Source organism: Chrysemys picta, chromosome 2, assembly GCF_011386835.1.
Source record: "Chrysemys picta bellii isolate R12L10 chromosome 2, ASM1138683v2, whole genome shotgun sequence".
In the NCBI taxonomy this organism is placed as follows: domain Eukaryota; kingdom Metazoa; phylum Chordata; order Testudines; family Emydidae; genus Chrysemys; species Chrysemys picta.
The window spans coordinates 270724441-270733964 of NC_088792.1; the positions used below are offsets into that span (position 1 = coordinate 270724441).

The following is a 9524-nucleotide window of genomic DNA, read 5'->3' on the forward strand; positions in this document are numbered from 1 at the left end:
CAAACTGAGATCACAGTAGCATCTATGCAAACCCACAAATAAAGCATTAAACCTCAAAGTGTCTGCGCTCTATAATCCACAGATCTGCCCAAATTCTGCCTTTGTACACTGTATCATCTCCCAGTGAAGTCGCATGTGTGCATCCACGTGTTCAATTTGTCCCTTGCTGGATTATTTTACTTTGGTGTTTTTTTGATTTGATATATTAAGGTAAAACCAGCAGGCAATGCACATGTCTTAAATCTTGATGCTCTCTTCTGCAAACAATGAAAAGGCTGTTTGCGAGCACTGTAATTCATAAAACAGGGAGAGAAATGAGAACCCTTTAGATCAGCATAGAAGTACGTGTTAAATATTCCTTAGCAGGGCTAGCAGTCCCCAAAGAGTCCCTTTTTGCCTGATCTTAGTAGTTTTACTGTGCAGGGACTGCAGGATTGAACCTATATTAGGGCTGATACAGGCAAGAGAAAGTCAGAATATTATTATTATTTGCTTTATGGCAGCAACTAGAGGGAATAACTGAGATCAGGGCCCGGTTGTGCTAAGGAGCACAAACACAGTAAGAGACAGTCCTTGCCCCAAAAGGATTGTAATCTAAATAGACGAAGGTTGAAGAAGGAAAGTATTATTATCCCTGCCGTAAAGACGGGGAACTGAAGTACAGACAGGTTAAGTGACTTGTCTAAGATGGCACAGGATACCAATGGCATAGTCAGGATTTGACTCTATATCTCCTGAGTCCCAGTCTAGTGCCATAACCACAAGATCAACCTTCCTCCCTTGAACTAGCAAAAATAAGGTGACTCCTATGCTCTGGCCCTGAAAAGGTCCCAATCCTGTGAGGTACTGAGGTCTTCTTGGAAGGCTCCCCGCACCATACAGGATCAGTCCTGTGGAAGCAGAGAAAAGAACTGACAGAAGGAAACTGCAATGCATGATGGTTGTTAGCAAGAGTCAGGCTAACTGTAACCCTGTTAACGCGAGATTTGTAGAAGCGAGGATTGTGTGAGGCGGGTGAGAAAGAACTGTGTAAGAAGTCATGATGACCTCAGCATAGATAAAGTGTAGAAGACCTTGTGTAGATAAGGAATAGAAAATAATTGTATGTTGGCAAGAGTCAAAACAACTGAGGAAATGAGATATCAAGATGGCCTATGTATAAACAAAAATGCTGCTGTCCCTCATTATTTTTGTAATGAAAGGTATAAATGCTTGCTGTAATTGTTTACCTGTTGAGAGACCTGTTTAGTTCTCTCCCTCTGCACATGTGAGAGTTAATAAAACATCTGACTTGTTGTACCTAACAAAATAGTGAGAACTCCGTTTTTCTCCGACAATTTGGGGGCTCGTCCGGGATGGCAACGCCCACTGAGGCAACGGCAGCTGCTACGGATCGTTCCCCTTCGAACCCCATGGCGCCACAATAGAGGTAGGAGACCTTTTGAAATCTCTATTGGGGTGTCGGAGGAGGACTGTCCGTGGGGCCGTCTGCCCCTGTTGGGCTCACGCCATCCGAACTTATTGACTGTGCAGCAAGGTCAGATGCTGAGCGGCGTAATAGGGGAATTGTTTGCCGCCCCCTGTAAGCATATGCTAGGTGCATAGGGTTTGCACCTGTGTTGAGGGGTTGTTACCGCCTCAAGTGATGCATCAAGGTACTTGGGAATAGTACCTGGAGGTACTCAGGAGTAGTACCTGGTATAAGGCCTTGGTGTGTGTGTGGTCTGTGTGTGTGTGTGTACACAGTGTGAATTGAGTGTTACCGGAAGACGCCCAGAGTACTCTGCGAAGTCTTTTGGCTCGTGACCAGAACTACTCTAACGCAAGCCCGGTAACTAGAGGATCTTTTAGGAGATCCGACCCATGTAGGTTGACTCGGCCTGGCATCGTCCGGCGAGGAGGCTACCTGGGTCTAGGAGTGTGTGCACCCATCTTCCCTCCCCTTTTCCTCTCCGTGTGAGCCACTGACAGTCTGACCATCTCACTGGATGCAACAGAGTAAGCGGCGCTTTCTCTCTGAGATTAGCCGACGCTCTTTGCTGAAGGGAGGTGTAGGGGGTCATGGCTATCCTCGTTAGTCACTCCTGTGTGAATACCCTGTAGGGAGAGTCCTTAGTTTATGAACCGCTAGCGCGGACAGGGCATCCTTCCCCTTTGAGTGTGTGATTGGAAAAATGGGTGGGGGACAGTCTAAGTCTTCCCTCTCACCCCCTAAGGGTACCCCAGCTTATTTTATGTACGTACATTATGGTACTAAAACCTGCAGGTATTTAGAGAATTGAAATCATTACACGCGTGAAAATTCATCTAAACAATGCCCACTAGGAGGTACCTTCAATCTAGATAAGATCATACATCTCAGAGGAGCTTTTAATCACAAAAAAGCCTCTGACACACAATGGGAGCAATTTGTCTATTGAGGAAAGGAACGGGTTAATTTGAAATTCAGCTTGGTCCAGAGATAAAGAGAAAGTTAATCTGCGTTCAAGGTCAAGAATCAATGCAGACCAGGCTAAGTACAAAGAAAAACTGCTTTCGGCCCCAGCTGACTGTGAAAAAATATAGACATAGTCAAACCAAAGGCAATACAAGTTACAGTGCTGAGATTACATTTGCAAAGCTTAACTGTCCAGTGAGATCCAACAGTCTGCCTTTGCGACCCTGGAGCCGGCGTGGTTTGGGGAAGCTGAAGAAGCCACAGGCAGCCGGCCTGGACTGGAATCACTGAAAAGACGCCCCAGGAGACCTCAGGGTGTAAAAGAACTGCCCTCCCAAGAGAGGAAGCAAGTTGGAGATTGCACAGCACCTTCTCTGAACGTTATACACAGACGTGGCCAGTCTGGACGTACGTGTGTGAGTATGAAAGTGTGCCTACTCTCAGCCGCAGTAAGTCTGAGAACCGGAGAGGGATTTAGCATTCCTCTTTCCACCCCGGCTGACCGGGAAGGGTGTCAGGTGGATCTACCCCAGTCGTAGCAGGACTGGGCAATAGAGAAGTTGGAGAAAAGGGAAGAATTGTTTACTTGATAACTAGAATTGAGCAATTAAGAGCATAGATCATGAACCAGGCAGCAACTCAAACCTACGCCCAGGGCAAGTTGCAAGCCTTGAGACAGGACTTCCAGGCAGAAAAGGAAGCACTGGCTAAGCAAGTACCGGTCCTTCAGGGACTTGTCAGAATTTAACCATTTGTGTTTGCATATGCTGTAAGAGCAGTGTGTTTGCCACAAGAGAAAATTGAATAGTTAAATGCCAATGGGTCATGCGTTTTGCCCAAGTGGCAAGCCTCACGAGGGAGGACTCGGGTAGCCTTGTGAGTAAGAATGTTTAAGAGAAGAGACCAGGAAGGCTAGTTGAGAAGCCCACCCTCCTATCTAAATTGGTAGTGAAAAAGCTGGTGCCCATGGAAGGGACGGTTCAGCGAGAAAAGCAGGATCAGGCCCAAGCGGGCAGGCAATAGATAGAGAGATTGGAGAACAGGTTGGAAACTTTGAGGGCATAGTGGAAGGAAAGGAGTAAGTAATTATAAGCATGGGGGATTTCAAATCCCCAGGATAATAATTGAAATGGTAAAATATGTGTAAGACAGAGTCTTTGTACCAAGGTGCAAGGCTCTCCTTTCTTCTGCTGAATAAAGCAACTCTTCCTTATCCCTGTCTGGCTGTTATTGGCTCTCAGCTAGGTGGACCCGATATTTTGGTGACAGTTACTGGCGACTCCGGTTAATGAATTTCTGTCTTATACATTTAGGTGTTAGGTGTGTGGATGGAACTGAGCCTCTCATTCGTAATTCCTCAGAGTGGAAGCCATCGCGTGCAATGAAGCTCTGAGGTTGAATTGGGATCCTTCTGTCCCGTCCCCTGTAGCGGTCAGTATTAGTAGAAATTCCTGTAATAGGATCCTATTAGGCCATAATTCCCTCTGTTCTCTGTGTAATTCTCTGTTAGAGTGTCAGCAGGCAGATGGGTGGGTCTCTGGTAAAACCCTCTAAGGATAGCCCTTTGAATTATATGTTAAGTAAATGGCTTTTACCCATTGTTCAGGAAAGAATAAAGATTTGAATTTGTTTTTGGGTAACAAAATAGCAGATAAAAGATCTGGTAAAAAGAGAGAGAAGGACAGTGCCCCTGGCTCTGTGTGGTCGAGCTGTCACTTTACTAGGGGTGCATGGAGATTTTGTAAGCACAAAAGAAACAGTTATACCTTGTGTAGAAATTGATGTGGCTAGTGTTGTGGAAATTGAATTGTGGATAGGATGTGCATTTTCCCCAGAACATGTGCAGTGTATATTGTAGCAGAGGTAAAAGAAATGCAAACCTACCAATATAGGTTGTGTTGTCTCTTTTCAGATCACTCGGTGTTTGAAAGCAGGAGTTAGAAGTAAAAGGCAATCAAAAGTCTGGGAAAGTTAATTGTGTCCCTTTTTACATAAGAATTTTTAAGCTGTGGATAGCTTTGAATCTGGAAGCAAGCCAGAAAGCATCTGTATTAATGCAATTTTCTAACTAATAAGGTAGAAGCCACTGAAACCTGGGCTGCCTATGAAACAAATACAAGGAAATATGGGATAATTCCTCTGTTTTGTCTAAAATCAACAAGAGTATGTGTATATAAAGGAAATATTTTAAGCAATGACTGACTACCCAGAAGGGGTAGACCTCTGTTCTTTTGTCTTTCAGATCATCAGAGAAAACGGATGCCAGCTGAACAGCATTCAATGTACCATGCATTTACTGGTACAATAGGAATTATTTTTGTGTTCTTTGTCCTGTCTTGTGGTGTTTGTCTTGTGGCCAAAATTGTTGGGTTTAATATTTTCATAAGACCGTCTAGTTCAAAATTAAATAGAAGGGTTAAATCAAAAAGCAGATACTTGTTTTTATTCAACTTGGAATACAAAAAGTGTTTGGATAAATCAGGAAAATGTGATATACTAAAGTCTAATACAGTTGCTTAAGTAAGAAAAAGAAACTTCATTGGCCAGATTTTTTTTTAATTGAAAAAAATTGTTGTTAAAATTTGCATACCAACAGTCTTTGGAAGCAAGGACATGGAAGGTTAACCCACTCCCCATATTGCCCATGGGATCCTTCTGGCTACTTCAGATTTCTAGCCAGAGGGCTGGGGAGGGAGGAAAGCTATTGGACACCTGAGGTTGTACCGAGTGGACTCCTCAAAAGTGGGTGTGCTTGTCCTGGTTTGTTGCTCCAAAGCTCTGTAATAAAGTTATTTTACTGGAAGGGTGTACATGGCATACATTGAATAATAAGACTAATGTACTGTATAATGGCAATGTGTATGTGTTCATTGTTGGGAAAAGGTGTATGAGTGAAGAGTGGAAGTTTCCTTTGTAGGTTAAAAGAAGCCAAGAAGGGGAGAAGGAAAAAGAACAGAATGAGTTAACTGAGGAAAAATAGCTAGCAAGCTCAGTCCAAAGATAAGATGCTGGCACCATCCAAGGACACTGCCCACAGCTAAGACTTGGCTGATAGCCAAGAAAAGGGGGGCCTGAATGTGCCCAAGCAACTATGAGATCTGAAAAACACTGCCAGGCATTAATGAAATGTGTTAGGTTTCTTTTCTCACAGATAAAAGAAGTGCTACCCAAAGACCCTAGCAGCCCTGCCATTCATTGAAACCAGGAGACTGAGTCTACGTAAAGTCCATCAACGAAAGACTGCTTTGGCTCCACACTGGAAAGGCCCTTTCCAAGTCCTGTTAACCACCAACACTGCTGTGAAGTGCCAAGGACTACCTGCCTGGACCCATGCTTCTCACTGCAAAAAGACCCCTCCACCTCGGGAGGACTCTCCGACTGATGATAAGCCTATTTCTCCTTCTAGCTCTGCTGTGTCTTCTGGACAGCAGGAAAAAGAAAGAAAGAAAAAAAGACAAGGTGAAGTGCTAGTAACCTCTCCCTTGTCCACTGACAGACCTACTGTACCTCTGGATTTTTCTAGAAGAAGCAAAACCATTACAGGGTGATGTGCTAGTAACCTCTCCCCTGTATGATGCTAAACCACACTGTTTCAGGAAAAGAGAAGAAGGAACACTTGCTTAATTGAAACCACAAAGTCCAGGGATTCCTGACTACAAGAGACATTAAGAACTGACCCTGGTGAAGAAACAAAGAATTATACACTGGCAGGAAGAAACTTGTGGGACCCATGCTTGGGAACGTGGTATTGATTGAATTTTGGGGTTTATTCTACAGGCTGCGCCCTGTGTTTTGGATAAGTCCTTCAGCATGTATTGCCCTCCCTAATTGGATTTTAAATGATAAGTACCAAAGGCACCTTGTTGCCATTGCCCCTGCCATCTCCTCCATTACACTATTACCCCTGTAACACATTCAAATACAGACAATGCCATATATTTGATAAAACCAATGACTAAGGCCTTCACACTTTAGTGATTTATTTAAATATTGTTTGAAAAAATATATTTTTAAGGTTCAGGATATCCCATATAAGCGAACAATTGAATGGATCAGTGGAGATAAAAGTATATGATATCACTACCAGTGAACCCCAAGAATTTATAATTGCTCACAGGGGGCTGCCATTAGATTAGCACAACAGAGGGCTCGGGTTATTTCCTCTAGAAAGAAGAGAGACTTGACCGGATCCCTTTGGGATGGGGCCAGTAATGCAGCAGCAGTTTGGAATATTTTTAAGAACCAAGAACATGATGAGAAATTGGGGCAACTAGAGAAGGCCATTGGCCTTGTTTCTGGAGCACAACTAACCCAGGTACAGGCTGGAGTTGATGAGTTACATGTTATCTCCGCCCTTAGTTCTATGACCCAGAAGTTGCTGATAGAGATGGTATTGAATATCACTGAGGCTGGGAAGGCATTGCAGTGGGATCTAGCATGCTCAGAGATTCAGGATTTTTTGAATGACCAGCTAATGGCCATTCGGAATGATCTAGAGCACCAGGCTTGGCCCACTGCCCTTACAGACACGTCAGGAGTACCATCTGATCTGTGGCCATGGAGACATACTTGGAAACTTTCTGGGTGGAAGTGTGGACGTTCTCAGTGCTCCTTCCAAGCATATGGACCGGTTCAGGGGGTGTGGGCTCCCACATACCGAATCCTGCCGGGTCCATGGGGAGGATGCATGTGGGATTGGGTAATTCACCGAGACATCTGGGAAATCAGACCACCTGGTATGCCCAATCGATTTTTAGTCAGTGCTCCTGGGATTACATCTGACATTTGGATGGGGTTAGGGAGTCAATGGACATTTTGGCTGTTACAACCCCCACAGCTTCAGTGTATCCGTAAACTGAAGCCAGGAGGAGTTGTTACTCTTCATGACTACGTTTGCTGGGAGGGTAGGGGACAAGGAACTACCCTGACAGGACACTTATTTTTTTAAGCTAATGATAGCTGTGTGTATGTTAAAGCCACCACATTGCAAGACATACATTTTAATCTCATTACCACTGCAGGTAATCATATTATTTACTGGCCTGCAGATAGAGTTTTTCAAATAGCCCTTAGGTTCCAGATACCCTTTAATTGGACTAGCTTACTATCTGATAGATTTCAAAATTTGCTTTCATTGTTACCTGAGATCCAGAAAATCTCTGAGGTACAAGGGCAAATTCACATGCTTCAAAATATGTATCAAGTTAAAAAGTATGCCTTTCAGACAGCTTATAGAGTATCTACCTTATGTACTAAATATGATGTATTGTGCTTTATGACAAAGGCTGTACAACAACCCCATTATAGTATTGCTATGGGAATGTTATTGCTTGTATTGTTATTAGTTAGCTTAGGATTATGTTATTGTTGTTGTAAAAGATGTAATAATAGTAATACCTTTCATGTTCATGCTAATCATGCATTGTCATTACATCCAATCAAACCCCTAAGGTTGAAGCATCTGATTTAGAATCAGAAGTCCAGGACTTGATGCAAATAGAGATTTGAGAATGTTTGTTGTACTAGAAGTACAAAAGGGGGGGTTGTGGAAGCAGAGAAAAGAACTGACAGAAGGAAACTGCAATGCATGATGGTTGTTAGCAAGAGTCAGGCTAACTGTAACCCTGTTAACGCGAGATTTGTAGAAGCGAGGATTGTGTGAGGCGGGTGAGAAAGAACTGTGTAAGAAGTCATGATGACCTCAGCATAGATAAAGTGTAGAAGACCTTGTGTAGATAAGGAATAGAAAATAATTGTATGTTGGCAAGAGTCAAAACAACTGAGGAAATGAGATATCAAGATGGCCTATGTATAAACAAAAATGCTGCTGTCCCTCATTATTTTTGTAATGAAAGGTATAAATGCTTGCTGTAATTGTTTACCTGTTGAGAGACCTGTTTAGTTCTCTCCCTCTGCACATGTGAGAGTTAATAAAACATCTGACTTGTTGTACCTAACAAAATAGTGAGAACTCCGTTTTTCTCCGACAGTCCTGAGGGTAGGCAGAAGAGGCGTCATGAGACGATGAAACATCAAAGACCAAATTGCTTTGCTTTTCTCTAACAGGAAGATAATACAATTACTTTTGATCCTTAAGCTTAGTGACTGTTGTGAAACTTTAAAAGGAGAATCCAAGATGATGGCTGCTGCATCACTTCATTTTTTTTAAGGGCGTATGCTCCTTAATTCACAATCCTCTCTGATCATTCCTCCAGACTTTTCATAAGAGACGTAGCACAATGATCTTATTTTTTTTCTTCTCTTCTCCGAGTGTTTTCTTATCCAATATAGATGCTACCGTATTTTAAGAGCTTAAATGAGAAGAATGACCTCTTTCAGAATGTCTGCATTACAGGATATGCCTGAGGAGGCTGCTTCAAAACCAAGAGGAGAGAAGCAGATGTTTCTATCTATTGCTCAGACTGTGCCACTTTACTCACTTATGTCTTTAGGAAACAAAGATGCACTAGCTGTGAGATTCACAACGTAGGGGTGTGTGTGTGTGTGTGTGTGTGTGTGTGGTGGGGGGAAGGGTAGAAGAAATAGGGACACAGAGGCAAGTTAAGATTTTTCTCCATATAATGAGAAACTGCTTAACTTTCCTTTGTGAACATATACAGCCAAAAATATTCTCTCTAATCTTTAATATACACTGGCATAACTCCATTGACTTTGTTGGTGTTATTCCTGATGGACCCCAGTGGAAACATTAATTACCCTCCTCGTTAAACATTTACACCTTATTTCCAGTCTCGGGTTGTCTAGCTTCAACTTCCAACTGAAGAGCCCATTATTAAATATTTGCTCCCCACGTTGGTATTGTGACAGACCCAGACCAGTGGGGTACAGGAGTCTGGTAGAGGGCAAATATACTGGTCACTGGATGAGCAGTTTTCTGTTCCCTGAGTGACCAGAGCAGGGGCTGCACTAGAGTAATCAGGAACCTGCTAGAACCAGTTAAGGCAGGCAGGCTAATTAGGACACCTGGAGCCAATTAAGAAGAAGCTTCTAGAATCAATTAAGGCAGGCTAATCAGGGCACCTGGGTTTTAAAAAGGAGCTCACCCAGTTTGTGGTGGGAGTGTGAG

At 43.1% G+C, this 9524-nt stretch overlaps 1 long non-coding RNA gene across 1 annotated transcript; it reads left to right on the forward strand.

The window, feature by feature from the left end:
* Positions 1–885: 885 nt before the first annotated feature.
* On the forward strand, positions 886–5811 carry LOC135981818 (uncharacterized). Its single transcript, XR_010599003.1, has 2 exons — positions 886–2853; positions 5589–5811. It is a non-coding gene; the product is annotated as an uncharacterized LOC135981818 (long non-coding RNA).
* The last annotated feature ends 3713 nt before the right edge of the window (positions 5812–9524 follow it).